The sequence below is a fragment of the Balaenoptera musculus genome, chromosome 11 (genome assembly GCF_009873245.2).
Source record: "Balaenoptera musculus isolate JJ_BM4_2016_0621 chromosome 11, mBalMus1.pri.v3, whole genome shotgun sequence".
In the NCBI taxonomy this organism is placed as follows: domain Eukaryota; kingdom Metazoa; phylum Chordata; class Mammalia; order Artiodactyla; family Balaenopteridae; genus Balaenoptera; species Balaenoptera musculus.
The window spans coordinates 22,191,558-22,211,478 of NC_045795.1; the positions used below are offsets into that span (position 1 = coordinate 22,191,558).

Sequence of the window (19,921 nt, forward strand, 5' to 3'; positions counted from 1 at the left end):
ATTACACTCCAATTTTGCAAGTATTGTCAAGTATACAGCCCAGCAGGTACAAGTTGCAAGAGATACTACCAGACCCACACATACACGGGTCAGGAAACTGAGAATTTTGGAAAAGACAGCATGAAAGGTTAATCTTAGAACTACATTGGGAAAGGACTGTTTCAGGTATTGTTTTTGTTTGTTTTGTCCAGGTCTTGCAGCATGCGGGGTCTTAGTTCTCCGACCAGGGATCGAACCCGTGCCCCTGGCAGTGGAGGCACGGAGCCTGGGTCACTGGACAGCCAGGGAAGTCCCTCAGGTATTGTTAAACACAAATATACCCTTAAACTCTGGAGCAAACACTCAGTGGCAGGTTTAGCCTGGGCAAAAAGTGCTTATGCCCTGGGGCCTCTCCTGGCCAAGTATCTCCCTAATGATACCAGGGTTCCTAGAATTCTCTGCTCAAACAGCTCTGATCCTCCCTTCTTCCAGGCCCTGCACAGGCCTCCTTCTGAATCTATCCTCCTGGGGGCAGACCATGACATTAATGTGCATGGTCCTAGGCCTAGGAGGTGGCCCTGGAATGGCTCTTTGCCAAGGGTATGTATGAATCTTGGAAGTGTGTGTGAGATGTTCACACGTGTATGCGGTGAGGCCCTTCAAAATGTGGGATGGAGACAGGAGTGGTAAGAATATGGGGTAGGAGTGTGTATCTTTATTTTCTGATTGATTCCCCTCCTTAACTCATCTTTTACAATTAGCCAATCACATGCTACTTCAAGTCAGGTAAAAAGGGGAGAACTTATTTAACGCAATAAAGAACTTCTATCTAGATCTAAAGCTTACATTATACTTTAAAAGTTACTCTAAAGTCAGGAACAATGAAAAAAAAAGTCAGGAACAATAAGTCAAAGAAATGCATATAATGTATAAAAACGGAGAGATGGAGAAAAGAAGAAAGGGAGGCTGTAATGGGAAGAGAGTGGTAGGGAAACCCATAGGAAAGCTTTCCTCTCCTAGGATCTATTCCTTGACCCAGGAACAGCTCAGAAAACGAAGGAATCTAAAGAAAATTTCCTTCACATTTTCAAAAGTTCAGATGGACTTCACATTTGTTCGTTTTTTCTCCTTTCTGTGTTTCTTGCCCTTAGATGATACTGCGAAACGTAACTATGTAATTGTGCTTGTTAATTTGGTACCTCGCTTGTTTTTCGGTTTCTGGAGTCCAGAGCGGTTTGGTGCTCCCCCAGCCTCTTTAATCGTGTCTTTCGCTAGTTGACTCAGCTACCCAGGGTGGTGCCACGGCCCTAGAGCAAAAATGCGCCCATATTAAAAACAAAATAGAGTCGGTTTGTTTTCCTTGTTTTTTCTGTGACTTAAAAGACCTGAAAGGAACAAAAGAATCAGAAAAGAGGCCAGACGGCGGACATTCTCAGCAAACGAGAATGTGTCCGGGAATGATTCAGAACGAAAAGTAATTTTAAAGAGAGAGAAAAACCCTGGAGGTGCCGGGGATGGAACCCGGGGCCTCGTGCATGCTAAGCACGCGCTCTACCACTGAGCTACACCCCCACCTTCTAGAAGGAGCTCAGAAATATTCCTATGACCCGTTACTACATTTTCGACGAAATTTTACTTCATCAAATTCAATCTTTGAATTTTCTATACTGGATACTGTCTTGTAGCTAGGCTGTGAGAAGGCAAACTAAACATTTTACCGAATGTCCCGTCTGGTCCTGAGCTCTCCCACTACTGGTCACCCTCTCGGACGCCACCTCGACGGCCACCTGCCGGTGGAGAAGGGAGCAGTCCTGACTGGCCGCCCCCAGGGAAAGGTCTGGGATAAGACCTCTGCTTAAAAAGGTTGCCAGAAAACTGAGTACAATGCAGGAGGATAAAAAGAAGAAAGTCTAAACGGTGTCATGGGGATTCAGGTCCAGGTAGGAGAGAAGACTGAAGGGGCATTGTAGACAGGCCCGCGTCGGTCGCAGCCCCCGACTCCGGTACGTTCCCGCGTCCAGCCTCGGAGTCGGGAAACCGCATGGCGCCTGCGTCTCCCGGGTTCTGAGCCTCGGATCGCGAGCACCACCGAGAAGCGCGCACCGGGAAGAGGAGCGAAAGAAACCGAGCAGCCTTATAGCGCCCCCTTTCGGGCCGAATCCTCCACGGAGTGAAAAGCACGCAGAAGGAAGGCGTTTTAAGGAGTAGGCTTGTCCGTGCGCCTGCAGTCGTTAGACCCCTTACTCTCCGAGGTTCAACCATTAGGCGCTTCCCGCCGTTCTCTGGCTTTGGGTACGAGGGTCAACCCAGAAATGAGTATTTGGGGCAAATCCTAAATCCTTTTCCTAAGTTTTCTTCTGATTCTCTCTCACCCCTGTGGGACTCTTGGAGACCTGAAATCACGATCTCCCTTTCGCCTCCTCCCCAGCTCCGGACCTGGCCATCCCGGCGGATCAGACCCTGTCGAGACCCAGGGGATTTGCACGTGGGGCGGGGGGTGTCGGATAGACAAGGGGAAATGGGGTATACAAAGCATGGGCCACAGGCGACCCTCAGACCCAGAGGTTAAAGGGATATATAAGTGTTTTTTATACAACACCTCTGCGGTCCCTAAAGATGGAACATCACCTGGAGGACCTTAATAAAACTACGGACTTCCGTCCCCCACTCCCTAGACGCTGAGTGCGCTCAGAATCTCCGGCTCTGCTCGGGAATCTTATGTTATTTAAATGTCCCTCAATTGGAAAAGGGAACCTCCTACACTGTTGGTGGGAATGTAAATTGGTGCAGCCACTATGGAAAACAGAACGTTTGTTCCTCAAAAAACTAAAAATAAGAGTTGCTATATGATCCAGCAATCCCACTCCTGGGCATATATCCGGACAAAACTGTAATTGGAAAAGATACATGCACCCCTATGTTCATTGCAGCACTATTTACAATAGCCAAGACATGGGAGCCATCTAAATGTCCATCGACAAAGGAATGGATAAAGATGTGGTACATATATACAATGGAATACTACTCAGCCATAAAAAAAGACATGAAATAATGCCATTTGCAGCTACATGGATGGACCTAGAGGTTATCATACTAAGTGAGGTAAGTCAGAAAGAGAAAGACAATATCATATGATATCACTTATATGTCGAATCTAAAGTATGACACAAATGAACTTATCTGTGAAACAGAAACAGACTCACAGACTTGTGGGAGGGGGGGAGGGAAGGACTGGGAGTTTGGGATTTGCAGATGCAGACTATTATATATAGAATGGATAAACAACAAGGTCCTACTGTATAGCACAGAGAACTACATTCAATATTCTGTAATAAACCATAATGTAAAAGAATATGAAAAAAGAATGTATATCTATGTATAACTGAATCACTTTGCTGTACAGGAGAAATTAACACAACATTGTAAATCAACTATACTTCAACAAAATAAATGTTAAAAAATAATAATTATCCCTCAGTTGAATCAGATAGACCAGTTTGGGAACAACTGGGCCTGAAAATCTAGGGACAGAAACTGGAATGAACTAGGATCCTGGGAAAGTTAACACAGAAGGAGGAGAAAGACAAGAAGGGAAGTGAGGAGGAGGAGGCAGAAAGGTGGGAGGAAGAGTGCAGCAGAGGGGGTTCCTCAAGACGCTGGGGATTTGGATGCGCAGAACAGTAGAAGTGTCCCAGATCCCTATCGCTCCTGCGCTTTCTCTAGGTAGGAGAGAAAAAAGGCCCCTTGCTCTAAGGTGAGAGAGCAGAAGGCATTGGTCCTACTAGTCCAGTCATTCACAGACTTTAGGTGCATCAGAATCATCTGGAGGGCTCGTTGAAATATAAATTGAAGACATCATCCCCAGAATTTGATTCAGTGGGTCTGGGGTAGGGCCCGAGAATTTGCAGTTCTAACAGGTCTTCAGATTTTGCTGATGGTTCCTGGGACCAAAATTCACAACCTCTGTAGAATCTAAATCATAAGAGAATCTCATCAGTGGAGAAGGCCCTGACTTAAATCTGCATAACAAACCGTACCCTCTTTTACCGTGCTTTTCTAGGTCAACTCCTCACGTACTTCTTTCTTTGTTTTTGGCTGAAGATCATAGTTAAGCATGTATTCTAAGCTACTTCTTTGAGAGTTGTTCACTTCCCTGGGTGTCTCCCATGTGTATATGAGATATACACGTTAATAAACATGTCTGCTCTTTCCTTAATCTGTCTTTTGTTACAGGGGCTCAGCTGAGACCTTAGAAGGTAGAGGAAAAGTTATTTTTCATCCCCTACAGTTGGAAGTTATGTAACCGAATATAGGTGTCTTTCTAAAGTGCAGCAGGGAAACCAATCTATGTGGTTGTCAGGGAACAGTGTTGAGTGTTAAAGAAGGATGCTGTCTGCTTAGACCTGGGTTGCTGGGACATCAGTGGGAAACACTGACTTTGTTTGCTTGCTTGTTTTTATGTTTGATTGGGATTCCCAGGCAGAGGGTGAGAAGACAGACTGTAGAAAAATGCTTATGCTTTACAAGGTTTTCAGAAAAAAACAAAATTTCTGAATTTAGACATTGTTAAAAATCAAAATTCAACTGCATAAATTTAAAAGATCTTATTGGCTTTGTTCAAAAATTAATGAATCAGGCAGCATCCCATCTAGCAGATAGAAAGAAGCTCCAAAGTGCTGTACAAAGTGAAAGACTTTTACAGACAGGAGGGGGCAGGACAAAGATGTTACTAGCAAAGAGTGGATTGTTTGTGGCAAGGTCACCTTCCTTTGGAGGATGGCAGGAGTCTATCAGGCAGATTATCTCACTAGTGCTGACTAGGTAATTCCAGATTGACTGGTTTAAGATTCCACTCCATAGATAGTGATTTCTCTGATGGATCTGGGCAAAGTAAATTGAAAATCTTCTGGAAAGGATTCACCAGTCTAAATGCCATTAAGAAAATTCATGGTTCATAGGAGGAGGTCAGAAGATCAACATTAACAGGAGTTTGGAAGAAGTTGATGCAACCCTCATGGATGACTTTGAGGAATTCAAGACTTCAGTGGAGGAAGTAACTGTAGATGTGGTGGAATGCATGGAAACACCTCCACCATGAAACAAGGGGTATGCAGCTCACAGAAACAGAAGTCATATCTTCCACCCTCAAGTAATCTCTAGTGATGATTCTTATGTAGAGCTGCTGGACAGAGCTTAAAGTGATAAAATTAAAATGATTTCCCTGCTTAGAATCATTTTGGGTAAAAAATCAACCGCTCCATGCTGCCAGCCCATGCTGGGAAAATCAATCTTCCAGAGTGCTGAAAATAGGACACCCCCACCATGTCAACGTCCCATGCCAGCACATGCTTTCACAACCGATACTCCACCCAACAATTGTTGCTTATGAATTCATCAGCCAAAGAACTATTACAATAACCCCTTAAAATGTCTTCAATTTTTGAAGAAATTAAAACTGGGGGATAAGAAGGATGGAGAAAAAGTAAAAGAGAGCAGGGAAGGCATGGGCGAGGGGAAGGAGATTGGCAGTTAGGTACTATCTCTTGTCCTTCCAAGGAACCATAGAAGTGACATAAAAGATATGTATTTGGAAGAATAAAAATGTAACTGCTCTTGAAAGGGAAAGAGATTTTAGATTAAATGGAACAAACAGGTGAAAGATCAGAATTACAGAGAAAGAGCAGAGAAATCACTGTTCTATCTGAAGGGGATGTGAGGTAAGGATGCTCTTTCCCTCCAGGTATAGGGAAGGCACCTCCACCTGAGAGTTTTATAACCTGTTTTCTCAAACTCCTTCAGCTTAAATATTCAGTATACCAAGGTACCACATTTTGAAGTAGCATGTCCTGAACCCCATTAGTAGCTTAACCTTAATTTTTAAAGCTGCAAAGATTGCATAAAAGGCAGCAATTATTAATAAAATGCAATATCACCATGAACAAAGAAGGGAGGAAATATAAAAATCTAAGAGGATTCTCCACTGAGATTCAAAATGTCTTGAAGTTCTCACTCCCTTGAAATGAATAGAAACTGGAATCTGTACCAGACACATTTTAAGTGTGTCTAATGAAAGAAACTTATAAGGAATTTCTCCTCTCTCTTTTCAAAAGATTGGTGATGTTTCAGTTAAAGCAAAATATTTGAAGTTATATTATTATTTTTGGACCTTCACTTTTACTCACTCTTTAAAAAAACAATCAAGAAAATACCTCAGAATAAATTTAACCTAGGAGGTGAAAGACCTGTACACTGAAAACTATAAGACCCTGATGAAAGAAATTGAAGAAGACACAAATAAATGGAAAGATATGCCATGCTTATGGTTTGGAAGAATGAATATTGTTAAAATGTCCATACTACCCAAAGCAATCCCTATCAAAATTCCAATGGTGCTTTTCACAGAAAAAGAACAAACAATCCTAAAATTTTTATGGAACCACAAAAGATTGTGAATAGCCAAAGCAATCTTGAGAAAGAAGAACAAAGCTAGATGCATCCATTTCCTGCCTTCAAACTATATTACAAAGCTATGGTAACCAAAACAGTATGGTATTAAAAAAAAGACACCTAGATCAGTGGAACAGACTAGAAAGCCCAGAAGTAAACCCACACAAAGGAGCCAAGAATATATAAGGGGGAAAGGATAGTCTCTTCAATAAATGGTGTTGGGAAAACTGGACAGCCACATGCAAAAGAATGAAACTGGAGCACTATTTTACACCATACACAGAAATTAACTCAAATAGATTAAATTGTAAATCAACTATACTTCCATTTTTTTAATATTAAAAAATGGATTAAAGACTTGAACAAGAGGCAAAGAAGAGGCAAAAGAAATAAAAAGTACAAAACCGGGTTAGGGGAGACCAATTTTTATTTGCAAATGGTATGGCTGCTAAGATGAAAATCCAAGAGAATCCACTAAAGAGTTTAGACTTCAAAAGTTTGTTTTCTCCTCTGGAATGTAACCACCAGTTTCCAAAGAGCGCAACTTAATTGCTATGCAAAACTCATTCCCAGCTAGTATCCCTAGTCCGCCTTCAATTTTCTAAATTTGTTTAGTAGAGGGTATTAAGATTCCTTCAGTCTGTATTTTCACTCTTGGCCAAAGGATTATTAATAAAATCACTAACTCTAGAATGTTCTTTTCTTAAAATTATGTGCCCAAATGGTTTCATTTCTGCAATATGATCCATAATAGAACTGAAAACGGCAGGTCTGTAGTTTGTTGAGCTTTATATCTTCCCTCATTTCTTTTTTCCTCTCTGAAATGTAAATTCTAAGGTTTTTAATCCTAAAGTAACTTTTACAGCAGTGCAAATATTTGTCACTTTTTTTGCTCTGCAACAGTTTATATAATCTTATGTTGGAAAGACAGGGAAGCGCACTTGTTATTACTCCAAATCTCGTGCTCATTCTGGGACACCCTCCACCCCACCCCCAGTAGTCTCTCCCTCATCAGTGTCCCTAGATTCCAGCCCTGAGCTAGATGTCAAAGTCTACAGTAGGTACTCCAAAAATCTTGATTGACAGGTTAGGCGATAATTTGAGTTTTGTGTTACCCCCAAGAGAAGATACCGTAGGAGAAAACAGTGGGAAGGATGGGAGACGTTGGTGGGGAAAAGTCTTTTTGTGAAAGAGTGTAAGATAAAGGAGGGGAGAAATTTCTCTTTGATTTGGTTTTGTTTCAAATAGCTGGCCATTTTCGAGAAACCAAAACCATTGAGTAAATGGATACATGAGTGTTACTGCTTTACTTCTAGGGTTGGACGTTTCACATCTTTCCTATTCCACCCACACTTTTGATGAGCATGGTTCTTTCAAAAAACCCTATTGCTCTGTGGCTTAACCCATAAAGGAACCAGTGGACATCTTCTTGTCAAAAACAAGTCAAATTTGGGAAGTATCCAAGTCAAGCATGGAAATCACCAAGTTCCTTGACAGCGTCCATTCACTCCGTTCTTTTTAAACCTACAAGCATATATGTGTGTGTGTGTGTGTATATATATATATATATATATATATATACTGAATAAACTATTCTTTTCTAGGCTTAAGCTAACCTTGCACTTACAGGAGAACCTTCTATGAAGCTTCCAGGCTATCTCTGCCCTTCCTCCAGCACCTCCATTATTCCCTTCAGACTCCCACCCTCCGAATGCACCATCTGTGCTCACTCCTTCCTCTTTGCTGTTTTCCATAATGGATGCGACATCAGCTCTCGACTCAAAGTCTTCCTCTCTACCCCACCTCTCGAAGTCATTAATCAAAAGACTTCAACAGGTCCACAACGATGAACCGTCTAACAGTTCCTGACATTTATGTATTAGTTTTTACAACTTTTAGACAGTGTTGGAAATAGTTTAACTGTTGGTGAATTTTTGAGAAGTCTTGTTTAGCTAGATCTTCAGAATCCGCGGTAGAAAAGCCCCCTCCCCCTCCTGTTTACATACCTTTTGTACGCTACGTGAAAAAGGTTTCCCATCAGCTGGCCGCGTGGCCTAATGGATAAGGCGTCTGATTCCGGATCAGAAGATTGAGGGTTCGAGTCCCTTCGTGGTCGTCCTTTTTTTTTTTTTTTCCCTTCGCTGGTCTCATTCACTGCCGGGTTGGATAAAGCTTGGAAGATATTTAAAATCTGATTTGCTTCCTTTCCCTTCTTGTTGATGATGTGAGTTCAATAAATAAACTCTTATTTAACATTTAGATATTGGAGGCCTGGTGTGTGACGAGTACTGTACAAATGAACAAGGAGGAAATACCACGTGTCCTCAAGGAGCTTACTTTCTACCGGACCCAACAAATGAAATCAAGTAAACAGAAACAAAATAACTAAAATTTGTTTCACGTCCTATCAAAGAAATAAGCCAAGGGCTGAGATCAAAAATAAGGGATGGGGGCTCCTTTAAACAGAGTTTTATTATTCCTGGCATAAGGAATAATAGTGCTAACTCGCTGAGAATATGAAGGCACTTGGTCTTTTCAAAGTTAAAATACTGAACTTTTTTCGTGGTGGGGTGGAGGGAAGGTGTCACTAAAAAAATCAATTAAATGGGGTAATGGTGAGTTAAATTTCTGGAAACAAGGTGTCTACTAGGATTCTCTACTACTGTGGCTCTGAATGGTTTGAAATAGGTGTTCTCCAGATTTTCATTAGCTACCATAAATATAACGGCCTCTACTTCCCAAATAGCAATCTCAGAGAGAAGCCTAAAGGCAGAAGCCACCAAAGGCTTTTGTTCCAACTGAACTGTCCTCTGGAGCAACTTCTACGTAGCCATGATAGGTTTAGTTTTAGCAAGAGTGCAAATGCCATAAATGGATCTGAACTGCAGGGAGGTTCCTCAAATAATTTAAAAATAGAACTATGGTATGATCCAGCAAGCAACTCCACTTCTGGGTATTATATCCAAAAGAATCAAAAGCAGAGTCTCAAAGAGATATTTGCACCCATGTTCATAGCAGCATTATTCGCAATAGCCAAGAGGTGGAATTAAACCCAAACAGCCTTAGAAGGATAAATGGATAAACAAAATATGGTATATACCATGGAATATTATTGTCTTAAAAGGTAAGGAAATTCTGTCACATGCTACTACATGGATAGACCTTGAGGACATTATGCTAAGTGAAATCAGCCAGTCACAAAAAGACAAATACTGTATGATTCCACTTATACAAATGTAGATGAAAAATTAATCAACAGTCCATCTAAAGAAGAAAAAGAGAATTTTATTCAGGCCAACATAAGGATTATAACCTGGGAGACAGTTTTTCAGAAAACTCTGAGGACTGTTCTGCTTGTTAGAGGTCTGTGATACAGTTATATACATTTTCAAGACAAAGGATCATTCATCAAAATGACACAATGACAAGTTACATAAAGTTCACCAAAGATACATAGTCCAGATCTACATGCCTTAGTTGCACCATGGCATGCGGGATCTTCTCAGACCAGGGCTCAAACCTGTGTCCCCTGCATTGGCAGGAGGATCCTTAATCACTGCGCCACCAGAGAAGTACAGGCATGACATTTTAAGTGGTGAAGTACAGTCTCTTTCTCACCTCATGTTCCATGAAAGGGAGATATCTGTAATAAAAATGGATGAAATGGGGTTAAAATAGGAATTTTCAATGTGTCATTTCAATAAAGTGCTACCGTTCTACAACAAATTTATAAGAAATTGAATACTAGAGCTGATGAGTTAACTGAATTCTCTACTAGATTTCAAAGAGAAATCAGATTTGGCGACTTGTACTATTGCTTTCCTAGGAACACTCTGATGGTGGACCACACTCATCTCATTTACAGTCAGACCTCCATATCTGCAGGTTCTGCAACCATGGATTAAACCAACTCCATATCAAAAATATTCAGAAAAAAATTCCAGAAAGTTCCAAACAGCAAAACTTGAATTTGCCATGCACCAGCAACTATTTACATAGCATTTACTCTCTATTAGGTATTATGAGTAATCTAGAGATGATTTAAAGTATACAAGAGAATGTGTATATGTTATAAGCAAATAATTATGGCATTTTATATAAGGAACTTGAGTGTCAATCGATTTTGGTATCCACTGGGGTCCTGGAACCAACCAATCCTCCATGGATAGCAGGGGACAACTGTATATCTACTCATCAGTGGAGATATTAGGCCTGTGTTGTAGTGGTTATAGTTTGGTCCCCTTCTGAACCTAATTTCTATGCTGGGTATTCCACATTTTTTTAAAGTATCTTTTTTAATTTGAGCTGGAGCTATGCACAATTTAGTTGAATTTTAACTTCACCTTTTAAATCTTAGACATGCTTTACACTGGATAGTATTGGTTAGGTGCATCATATGAACTCAGTGGCTAGGATGAAATTTATCATTCTGAGGATAGCTTAGTCAAACTCTCATTTACTGATATTTTCATTTTTAATTTCTTTTAAAATTACGCAACGCTTCACAAATTTGCGTGTCATCCTTGAGCAAGGGCCATGCTAATCTCTGTATCATTTCCAACTTTAGTGTATGTGCTGTTGAAGCGAGCATGATTCTGCATTATTTACTCACACTTTAAAAGCCAAACAAGTCAGGTACTCATTCCCTATTACCCTCCAATCAATTTTTAGCTAGTACACAATCATGTGTTTTATAAACCTTTCTGGATATAATGAGCATCTTTTCCTGAGACAGAAAGCAGGGAATCATGAATATTACAAAACACTATTTTTACAAGGGAAGTCTCAGAGTGAATGAATATTTCACCTACCTTCTGAGTTTCAAAGTTTTCAAGTATCTACAGGCTCAAATGAAATATTCTTCATTCTTGCCTAAGAGTCAGGCTGGACTTTGGAACTGGTCACTGGCTGAGACTCTTTCCTGAAGGAGTATGACTGAAAACTTTTATCTCTGCTAAACCAAGCTCCAGCCAACTCATGCCTGTGCATGCCCTGATGGATTTGCTAATGTTAAGTGAGTGTGGTATAATAAATATATGTGGTCTTTGTCCCTGGTTCCTGGCACAAAGCTACTCAAACTCTTGGGATTTCATAGTGATGATAGGAGTGTGGTTTGTCAGTCACATCCTTATCTTATCCTTTTCCTTGCTCTTATCCTAATGAGGTAATTTAGGGTGGTGCCCTTAGATAGCCTCAGAATAAGGCTGGTCACCAGAAACACCAAGAGATTAGAAGCTTGGCACTTTCAGTCCCACCCACCCACCGATGAGAAGGGGAAGAGGGGCTGAGGATCTGCAGAAAGTGTGCAGCCCAGCCTTAAAGCAGGTGGTCCCTGGACCCGAGTCTGACCTATGCGGAGGACCACAAAGAAGTCCCAAGTTTGAAACGTCCGAGAGCGCCAGAGCAGAAAAGTGGGCCCCAACTGCAGTTCCAAGCTGTCCACACAGCCGGGAACCACCTCACCCCTGACTCACCCCACCCTTCCGGCCAGTGAATCCGACCTCCTCCCCGCAGCTCCAGATGGGGATGGTAAAAATTAACTGATCCTAAAGAGGCCACTCCTAGAGCGAGCCTAGCCTACAAAAACCAAGGTCACTTCCCGCTCCTCTCTAGGACGTTGGCTGTCTCGCCTTCTCAGTGGTTCCTCCAGCTTCAGTTTCCTGCATCGAAAGCAGAGAAGCAGCTAAAACTTTCAAACTTACTCCCCAACACCACCAGAGTTAACTGGCTGTTTGCCTCTGTACCAACACTACTCATAGCATTTATAGACCCCTTTCTTTGTGCTAGAAAGAGTTATGCACTTTGCACACATTGTCTCATTTAATCCTGGAAGTAAAGCATGAAGTAGATGGTCTCATGATATGTTCTTTGGAACAAAGCTCCAAAGAACTTGAAACAAACTTGGCCTTTTGCCACAAGTATTCACAGTTCTACTCAGTCACTGTGTTTCTTGCTCGACTTCTATGATAGGAGAATTCAACAGTTTGACGCTTTTGAAAAGTCATCACTTGATTGTATTTAACTCATATCCTACAACCTCTCTAGATTAACTTGGGCTCTAAAACCTGTAACAAATGTTCATTGCTTTCCTCTTCAGCACAATCTGTAACCAGGTCCCAGTCTAGCTTTGCTTTCCTACTTCTTTTATGGATGAAACAATGGTTGAGACTCTCCCAGAAAAGGCTTGTAGAATTTTAAAATTTGTAGTGGAGGAAAAAATAATTTTCCCTCTATTCTTCTAAGTTCTTGACTGGATCCCCTGTAATGAAAGTCAGATAAACAAGAGAAAAACAAACAGAAGTTTATTAACAAATGTATATATACATGGGAGATACCCAAGGGAAAATGAGTAACTCTAAGAGGTGGCTTAGAATTCAGGCTTAACTACCATCTTCAGCTAAAGATAAAAGACTCAAGGTGTGGGGGAGGTCAGTTATACAGAGGTGACCAGGAAAAGGGGAGGAGAGAAAATGAGAAAAGGAGGAAAGGAAGTAAGAAAGAGGAAGCTTTCACAGAAGAGACTAATAGGTCAAGGGTCAAAGTTCAAAGGCTAATACTTCAAACCATAAGTGATTGAATTAGATAGAAATTTTAGTCATTTTCCCCTCTCCTATTTTTCCTTTTCTCTCTTGTCATCACTACCCTGATGTTAATGAAAATAAAAATACTTGAAAAACATACATATAAAGCACTTGCATGTTCTACCATATATAAAATATATAACCAACAAGGACCTACTGTATAGCACAGGCAACTATACTCAATATTTTGTCTAGGGCAACTGTCTTAGTCAGATTGGGCTGCTATAACAAAATATCATAAACTGGATGGCTTAAATAACAGAAATTTCTTTCTTACTGTTCTAGAAGGTAGAAAGTCTGAGATCAGGGTGGTCCGAGAGGTCAGGGTTCCAGTGAGGAACCTCTTCCTGGTTGTAGAAGGCTGTCTTCTTAGAGCAGAGTGAGGAAGTAAGCTCTCTCAGGACACTAATCCCTTTCATGAGGGTAGACCTCATCTAATCCTCATTACTTTCCAAAGACCCCAAGTCCAAATACCATCACATTAGCGGGTAGGGTTTCAACAAACGAATTGGGGGGAGGGAGGAGGGAACATATTCAGTCCATAAGAACAACTTTCATAGATTTGAGGTGTCTTACAACTCTAAGTTGTAGAAAACTGATAATAGTGCAAATGATTTTCATCCACAGAAATGCAGGTGAACTGTGTTTAGTGGAATGCAATTGATCATTGCCCTGAAATTGACAGGTTAAAAAAATCCATTTGTAAATTTATTCCAACATTACAGACTGTCTATAAATATGTGGTACTTTGAATTTTCTTTTGAACCAGTTGTAACATCTTACTGCTTGTTACATTTTTCATGAATTAAGTAGTCTTTGACATATATATGTTTTTATTAGTGTGAAAGTCATAATTTTACCGTTTTTTAAAAAGTATCATTTAACAATTCGGAAACAATTGAGGCATATTCACTAGTGGCAGAAATAAAATATCAACTTTGTGGGGGGTAAATGTAGATTGAAAAACATGGTTTGGAACCCACCTGGAACCCAGTAGACACACTGGAACTACACCTGGAACCCAGTAGACACACTCACCCGGCAGCTCGTGAAGACACAGGTACCCCTAGAAACCACCAAAGCAAAGGGCTAAGGGAGACCACAAAAGGACAGCTGAACATTAATGCCACCCAAAAGAGAAATGTGGGTCAAAGAAGGTAAAAGCCCTTATTGACTCTTACTCAGTTTTCTCTTCCCATGGGGAGGGCAAAGAAGAGGATGAATGAAGTGGTGGAGTATCTTCTCAATAATTCCGAGAGGCGCTTGCAAGTGAAACGGGAAATTTCCTCTTAAAAAGTAGTTTTGTTAAGATTCTGTAATTGTGTGGGTTTTTTTAAACTAAAATTAACCTTTTGAAAATCCAATATCACAGTCATATGAAAAGTCATTTATGATAGCATCCGTGCTTCTTTTTTTCTTCTAGAACTCTCCAAGAGAAACAGCTGCTATCTCTTCACTTCAACTATCTTCCTGACTTTTTTCAATTCACCCAGTTCTCCAAAGAAAATACACATTCTTCCAGAGTATTCATAGATACACTTGTCTGCTCCTCTGAAAATGATTTTATTAGGCAGTGGATATACATGTATATGATATAATATGCCCTGTACAGTTATGTGTTTAATAAAAATAATAGAAGTCTTGTGAGAATCGATTTCCTCTCCGTAAGCTTTTATATTTCATTTCATATTTCAGTTAACCACAGTTAATTTAAGAACTGCAGGGAGCTGAGCATGTTTGGTAGTACTTGAAACCATTTGGTTCCAGCCATCTGAGCTCAGAATGTGACCTCTCAAATCAAACAATTGGATCTGTCTCTGATGAATGTCTCTGGAGAATTTAATTGTCAAATAAACCAGGTTTTCTTTTCACCTGCCTAGTCTCTTGCATTTTGACTATTAGGATAAAAAGCAAAGATCAAATGAGTAGTCATGAGTGGTCATAATGACAGAGAAATACAGGGTCAGTATATATGAATCTTCAATAGCTGGCATTAAATAATTTGTCTCAAGATCCGGGATGTGTATAGTCTTCTCCTGAGAGATAAGGGAATCTTGGAATGTCGTGTTCCTGAGGCAGAATCAGTCATTTGACAGGAATATAAGCAACACAGAGTATAAACTTATTTTACTGTTTTTAAAATTAAATTTAAATTTAATTCTATCCTATCCTACCCTATTCTATTCTACTGCCACAGCACCAGGGTTGCATCCCCTGGTACATAATAAGCACTCATTAAATATTTGTTGAAAGAATGGTAATTATAAATACAGTGAATGTTCAGGAAAAAAAAGTAGATAAATGAAATAGGATCTACCTATCCTGTGGAATGATTTGCAACATTTCCTTTGTAAGAAAAAAGATTAAGTGTTCACATGGAAAGAGCTCAAGATCTATTAAGCGAAATAGTGTGTAAGAGAATGGTATGTTTCGTATGACTGCATTTCTGTAAAAACGAACAAAATATTTATGAATATATATACACGAATGCAGAGAAAACAGGAGTGTAAGAAATATAGTAAAATACTGATGGTGGTTAGATTTGGAGGAGGAAAGTATAACTTCCACATTTAATTCAGGAGTTACAACGGCACTCAGTTTTGACTGAGGAAACAAAATAATTATCAGATGCCAACGTGAGTGTGAATGTGCATAACTTACAAAGGAAATGTTTCAGAACTAGTACATGACTTTTGAAAATGGAGAAGAGACCGGAGGATCTATATAAGATTTCTTTGCAGACAGCACTGCCATGAGCCAGAGGGGAGTGGGGTTGGTAGGAAAGTGCTACAGGAAGTATTCAGGGCAGGGCCTGGGTCTGCAACAAAGTGGATAAGCCGGATAGATAAGCAGGCAGGGTACCGGACCATCGCCCCCTTTCTCCTCCAGCACCAAAGCGAACGGAACTATCTGGGTTCCCAAAACTCGCTGTTTCTAGATTATCTCGCGATGCCTCAGAAAAACCGACACTTGCAGTACTCTCCTGTCTTTATTAAGCGTTTTCGCTCCAAAATATCGTGGCTTCCAAAAAATATCGCGATGCTTCAGCTTTCAATATTTTTGGTGTTAACAGTCCCTGTGAGAAATTTTTAAAAGTCAGTTTTTAACACAGTGAGTTGATAAATTGCTTATGCATATTGCGCTTATCAATACTTTTGTTTTGGAAATTAGGGGAAGGGAAAAAAACGGTGTGTCAGAAGTGGGATTCGAACCCACGCCTCCATACGGAGACCAGAATCCCCAATTTAGAGAAGCTTCGCTTGAGTCTGGCGCCTTAGACCACTCGGCCATCCTGACACCCTACGAAAACAGCGAGATTTTCTATTGAAATAGACACAAAGAGCAGTGTCTCTGTGACGTATACTCCAGAGAGGGGTTTACGTCCGGGTCGCGGGGTAACGGTCCGAGAATAAAAGGCCGCCTGTGGACTGAAAAGGAAGACCGCTCATATTTCGGGAGGGAAGGGAAAAAAGAACATCATTTAGCTCAGGTCGCTTGGTGGGTTTTCCAGCCTCTAATCTTTACCAAAATCTTGAGCGTAGTTAGCCTCGCCCTAGGCTTTCTTTCTTTTGAAGACAGTGAGGAACATCACCAAAAATGTAGCAAAAGACCCCGATTCTATGGCATGAACCATTTTATCTTCTCTATTAGGTTCCTTTTCGTCCCCAGATCTGCCTTGCCACTCGAGAAGTGTTTGTTTTGGGCTCCGAAAGTGACAGCCGACGAACAGCCCGAGAAAATCCTTGTAGGGCGCGACAGCTCCCGCCGGTGTAGACTTGACAAGGCCAGTTTCTGCCCCAAGGGATTGACCTGTCCCAGGTCCAGAGAAACTCTGGGAGCGACACGCTTGCTTCCTGACCTTCCTGGTCACTCACAGATATTCCGGAGTGAAAGTCTCCATGGCGTCCATTGCCAGGTCGTGGATAAAATGGCGATTTTTAAGGGGGATAGCGGGGGGGAAATGAGGGACGTGCCACATCTCCTGACTCAGACTTTTCCAGCTGTCTCAGCTTTGTGCAAAGTAATCTGAGCTCTGAGTCTGGAAGGTCACATATTTTAATGAAATCCTGAGACTAAAAAATAAGAAATCATTCCTCCAACTGGATTGAGAGTCCTTAGGGGTCAGGGAAACTGCGAAAATAACCTTTGTAGGCCCAGTGCCTGCCCAGGACCGTGCCTGGCATACATGGTAGGAACTCAACAAGTATATTTGACTCACTTGTTTCAACTGCTGTGTTTGGGCTGTGAAGTTCAGACAGTAGAAACATAGATTTGGGAATTTTAAGTAGATTTTGTCCCGATAGGTTACCTTTTGTATTTATTGATACACAAAGGTTTTCCTTTTCCTTTATGTATGGCTAAGGTTAGTTCTGTTTTCTGCATAAAGAGAAATAGTTTTAATTTCGGTAGAACCTGAGATTTCTAGACTCCCTTGGTTTCATATGCTATTTTTGATAGAGAAAATGGAGAGTGAGAACTATAGGGGAAAATAGTTTCCTAATTTCCCTCCCCTCAAGATTTGAGATTTGCTCTATTTTCTTTCATAAGCTATAATTGTCCCAGAAGTGATTCCCGACGAGGCGACTGTAACTTCTTAAAAATTTATAATTTTTTAAATTGCAAAGTACTGCAATTATCCCATATCGAATGGATATTGTTGAACATAGGATTTTTTTTTCATTTTGATGAGACATACTCTAAAGAACATCCTTGCATAAATATTTTCAAATATCCATAATTATTTCTATTAGTGGAATCACTAGATCAAAGTTTATCCAGTTTATAAAAATTGTTTTTTAAATTTTGGTAGGTGCAGTTTATTTATTTATTTTTGGCTGCACTGGGTTGTTGCTGCGTGCGGGGGACTACTCTTCTTGGCGGTGCGCAGACTTCTTATTGCGGTGTTTCTTCTTGTTGCGGAGCACGGGCTTTAAGCACTCCGGCTTCAGTAGTCGCTAGTTGTAGCTCATGGGCTCTATCTAGAGTGCAAGCTCAGTACTTGTGGTGGGAATGTGGGATCTTCCCAAGCTGGGGCTCGAACCCGGGCATCGCTGTATTAGCAGACGGATTCTTAACCACTGCGCAACCAGGGAAGTCCCAAAAAACGAGCTTTAATTTCCAACCTTGAAATGAATCTCTTGACTGTTTTATGTGGAAATGTACCTGGGGCAATACTGTCATTTTCATGTATTGTTTGCACAATATGAAATCTAAGCTACTTTATTAATACCCTAGCAAAGTCAGTTCCCCTAGAATAATCTACACTGGTTTGATTGAGCGTTCTCATTATTCTTCACAAAGACCTCACATAGAAATTACTCAGCCATAAAATGGAATATTAGCCATAAAAAGAAACGAAATTGAGTTATTTGTAGTGAGGTGGATGGACCTAGAGTCTGTCATACAGCGTGAAGTGAGTCAGAAAAACAAATACCATATGCTAACACATATATATGGAATCTGAGAAAAAAACAAAAAAATGGTTCTGAAGAACCTAGGGGCAGGACAGGAATAAAGACGCAGACGTAGAGAATGGACTTGAGGACACGGGGAGAGGAAAGGGTAAGCTGGGACGAAGTGAGAGGGTGGCATGGACATATATACACTACCAAATGTAAAATAGATAGCTAGTGGGAAGCAGCCACATAGCACAGGGAGATCAGCTCGGTGCTTTGTGACCTAGAGGGGTGGGATAGGGAGGGTGGGAGAGAGACGCAAGAGGGAGGGGATATGCGGATGTATGTATACATATAGCTGATTCACTTTGTTATACAGCAGAGACTAACACACCATTGTAAAGCAGTTATACTCCAATAAAGATGTTTTAAAAAATTAAACAAATGGATTGTCAAAAAAAAAAATTACTGGGTTAAAGGAGGTTCAGGAGTGTAGTGATTTAATTACATGATCAAGTCAAAAGTTATTGCAGGACAAAGTTACTAGGTACCAGCCTCTCAGCCTCAAAAAAAAAGCGCACTGAAGAAGAAATGTAGACCTAAGTGTTCAGCTTCTTCTGACTACCGTGGTCCACAATGAGGTCTCCTACAGCACACAATGTTTTACTTATCCGCAAATGGTCTTTTGTCGATCTCCACTTTTTCATGTTATTTTTTCTCCTCTTAATTGACTTTATTAACTTTTCCAAGGACAGGGTCATGTTCTCTTGTATTCTCAATAGTCAAGTTCAGCCGGGGCACAATTAGCACTGGTTGTTTATTTGAATCAAAGAATCATTGTCTCGCATTTGTGAAGAAGCAATCCACCCACCATTGGTACACTAAGCTTTCAAGTTTTGTTTTTTATTTTGCTGAGAGATGTGTGATTTCCATCCATACTTCGGTCAGGATCACAGATAAATGAAGGTATTAACAAATGGATCTATTTACTATATGCTAGCTTTGCTCTTAATTTCTTAGTGCTTTTAAGTGTTGCCTTTAATTGTCATGTGTATTCTCTCATCTCAACTGCATATCCTGGATGGCAGGGGCCATGCCCAGTTCCCTTTCATTCTCTGAACCTGTCCCTTCTAGGCCTTGTCTGCTCCTGGGGAAGATGCTCTTCTGTACCTGCTGGGTCAGTATGAGAAAAAACTAGGGCAGCTGAAGACAAACACAGTTTTCCCAGGGCCGCAAAAGAACAAAAGAATGAGGTGTTGAAGGCCTAATGTGTAATTAACAACTTCAAATTTTCTAAGGAAAGAACCAGAGAGGAGCCAAAGAATGCTACTGGGCTCATGTTTGCCTAAAGGGGTCCATATTGTGACTCAACGAATTCAAATACTTACCTTTCTGCAGATGAGTAAATTTAGAATCATTTACAAGGTTCATTTAACTTCATTCAAAATGGCAGGTTAAAAAAAAATTGTTTTTAATAACTCAAAACCCACCACCCAAAAGAATCAGATGATAAACAGT

General features: G+C 40.6%; 4 non-coding genes across 4 annotated transcripts; 1 reads left to right on the forward strand and 3 right to left on the reverse strand.

The window, feature by feature from the left end:
• Window positions 1-1,479: 1,479 nt before the first annotated feature.
• On the reverse strand, window positions 1,480-1,551 carry TRNAA-AGC. The gene has a single exon. It is a non-coding gene; the product is annotated as a tRNA-Ala (tRNA).
• Window positions 1,552-8,469: 6,918 nt separating this feature from the next.
• On the forward strand, window positions 8,470-8,542 carry TRNAR-CCG. Its single transcript has one exon. It is a non-coding gene; the product is annotated as a tRNA-Arg (tRNA).
• Window positions 8,543-10,912: 2,370 nt separating this feature from the next.
• Window positions 10,913-11,017, reverse strand: LOC118904565. Its single transcript, XR_005022019.1, has one exon. It is a non-coding gene; the product is annotated as a U6 spliceosomal RNA (small nuclear RNA).
• Window positions 11,018-16,198: 5,181 nt separating this feature from the next.
• On the reverse strand, window positions 16,199-16,304 carry TRNAL-CAA. The gene is made up of 2 exons: window positions 16,267-16,304; window positions 16,199-16,244 (listed from the first exon to the last, which is right to left on the reverse strand). It is a non-coding gene; the product is annotated as a tRNA-Leu (tRNA).
• Window positions 16,305-19,921: the final 3,617 nt, after the last annotated feature.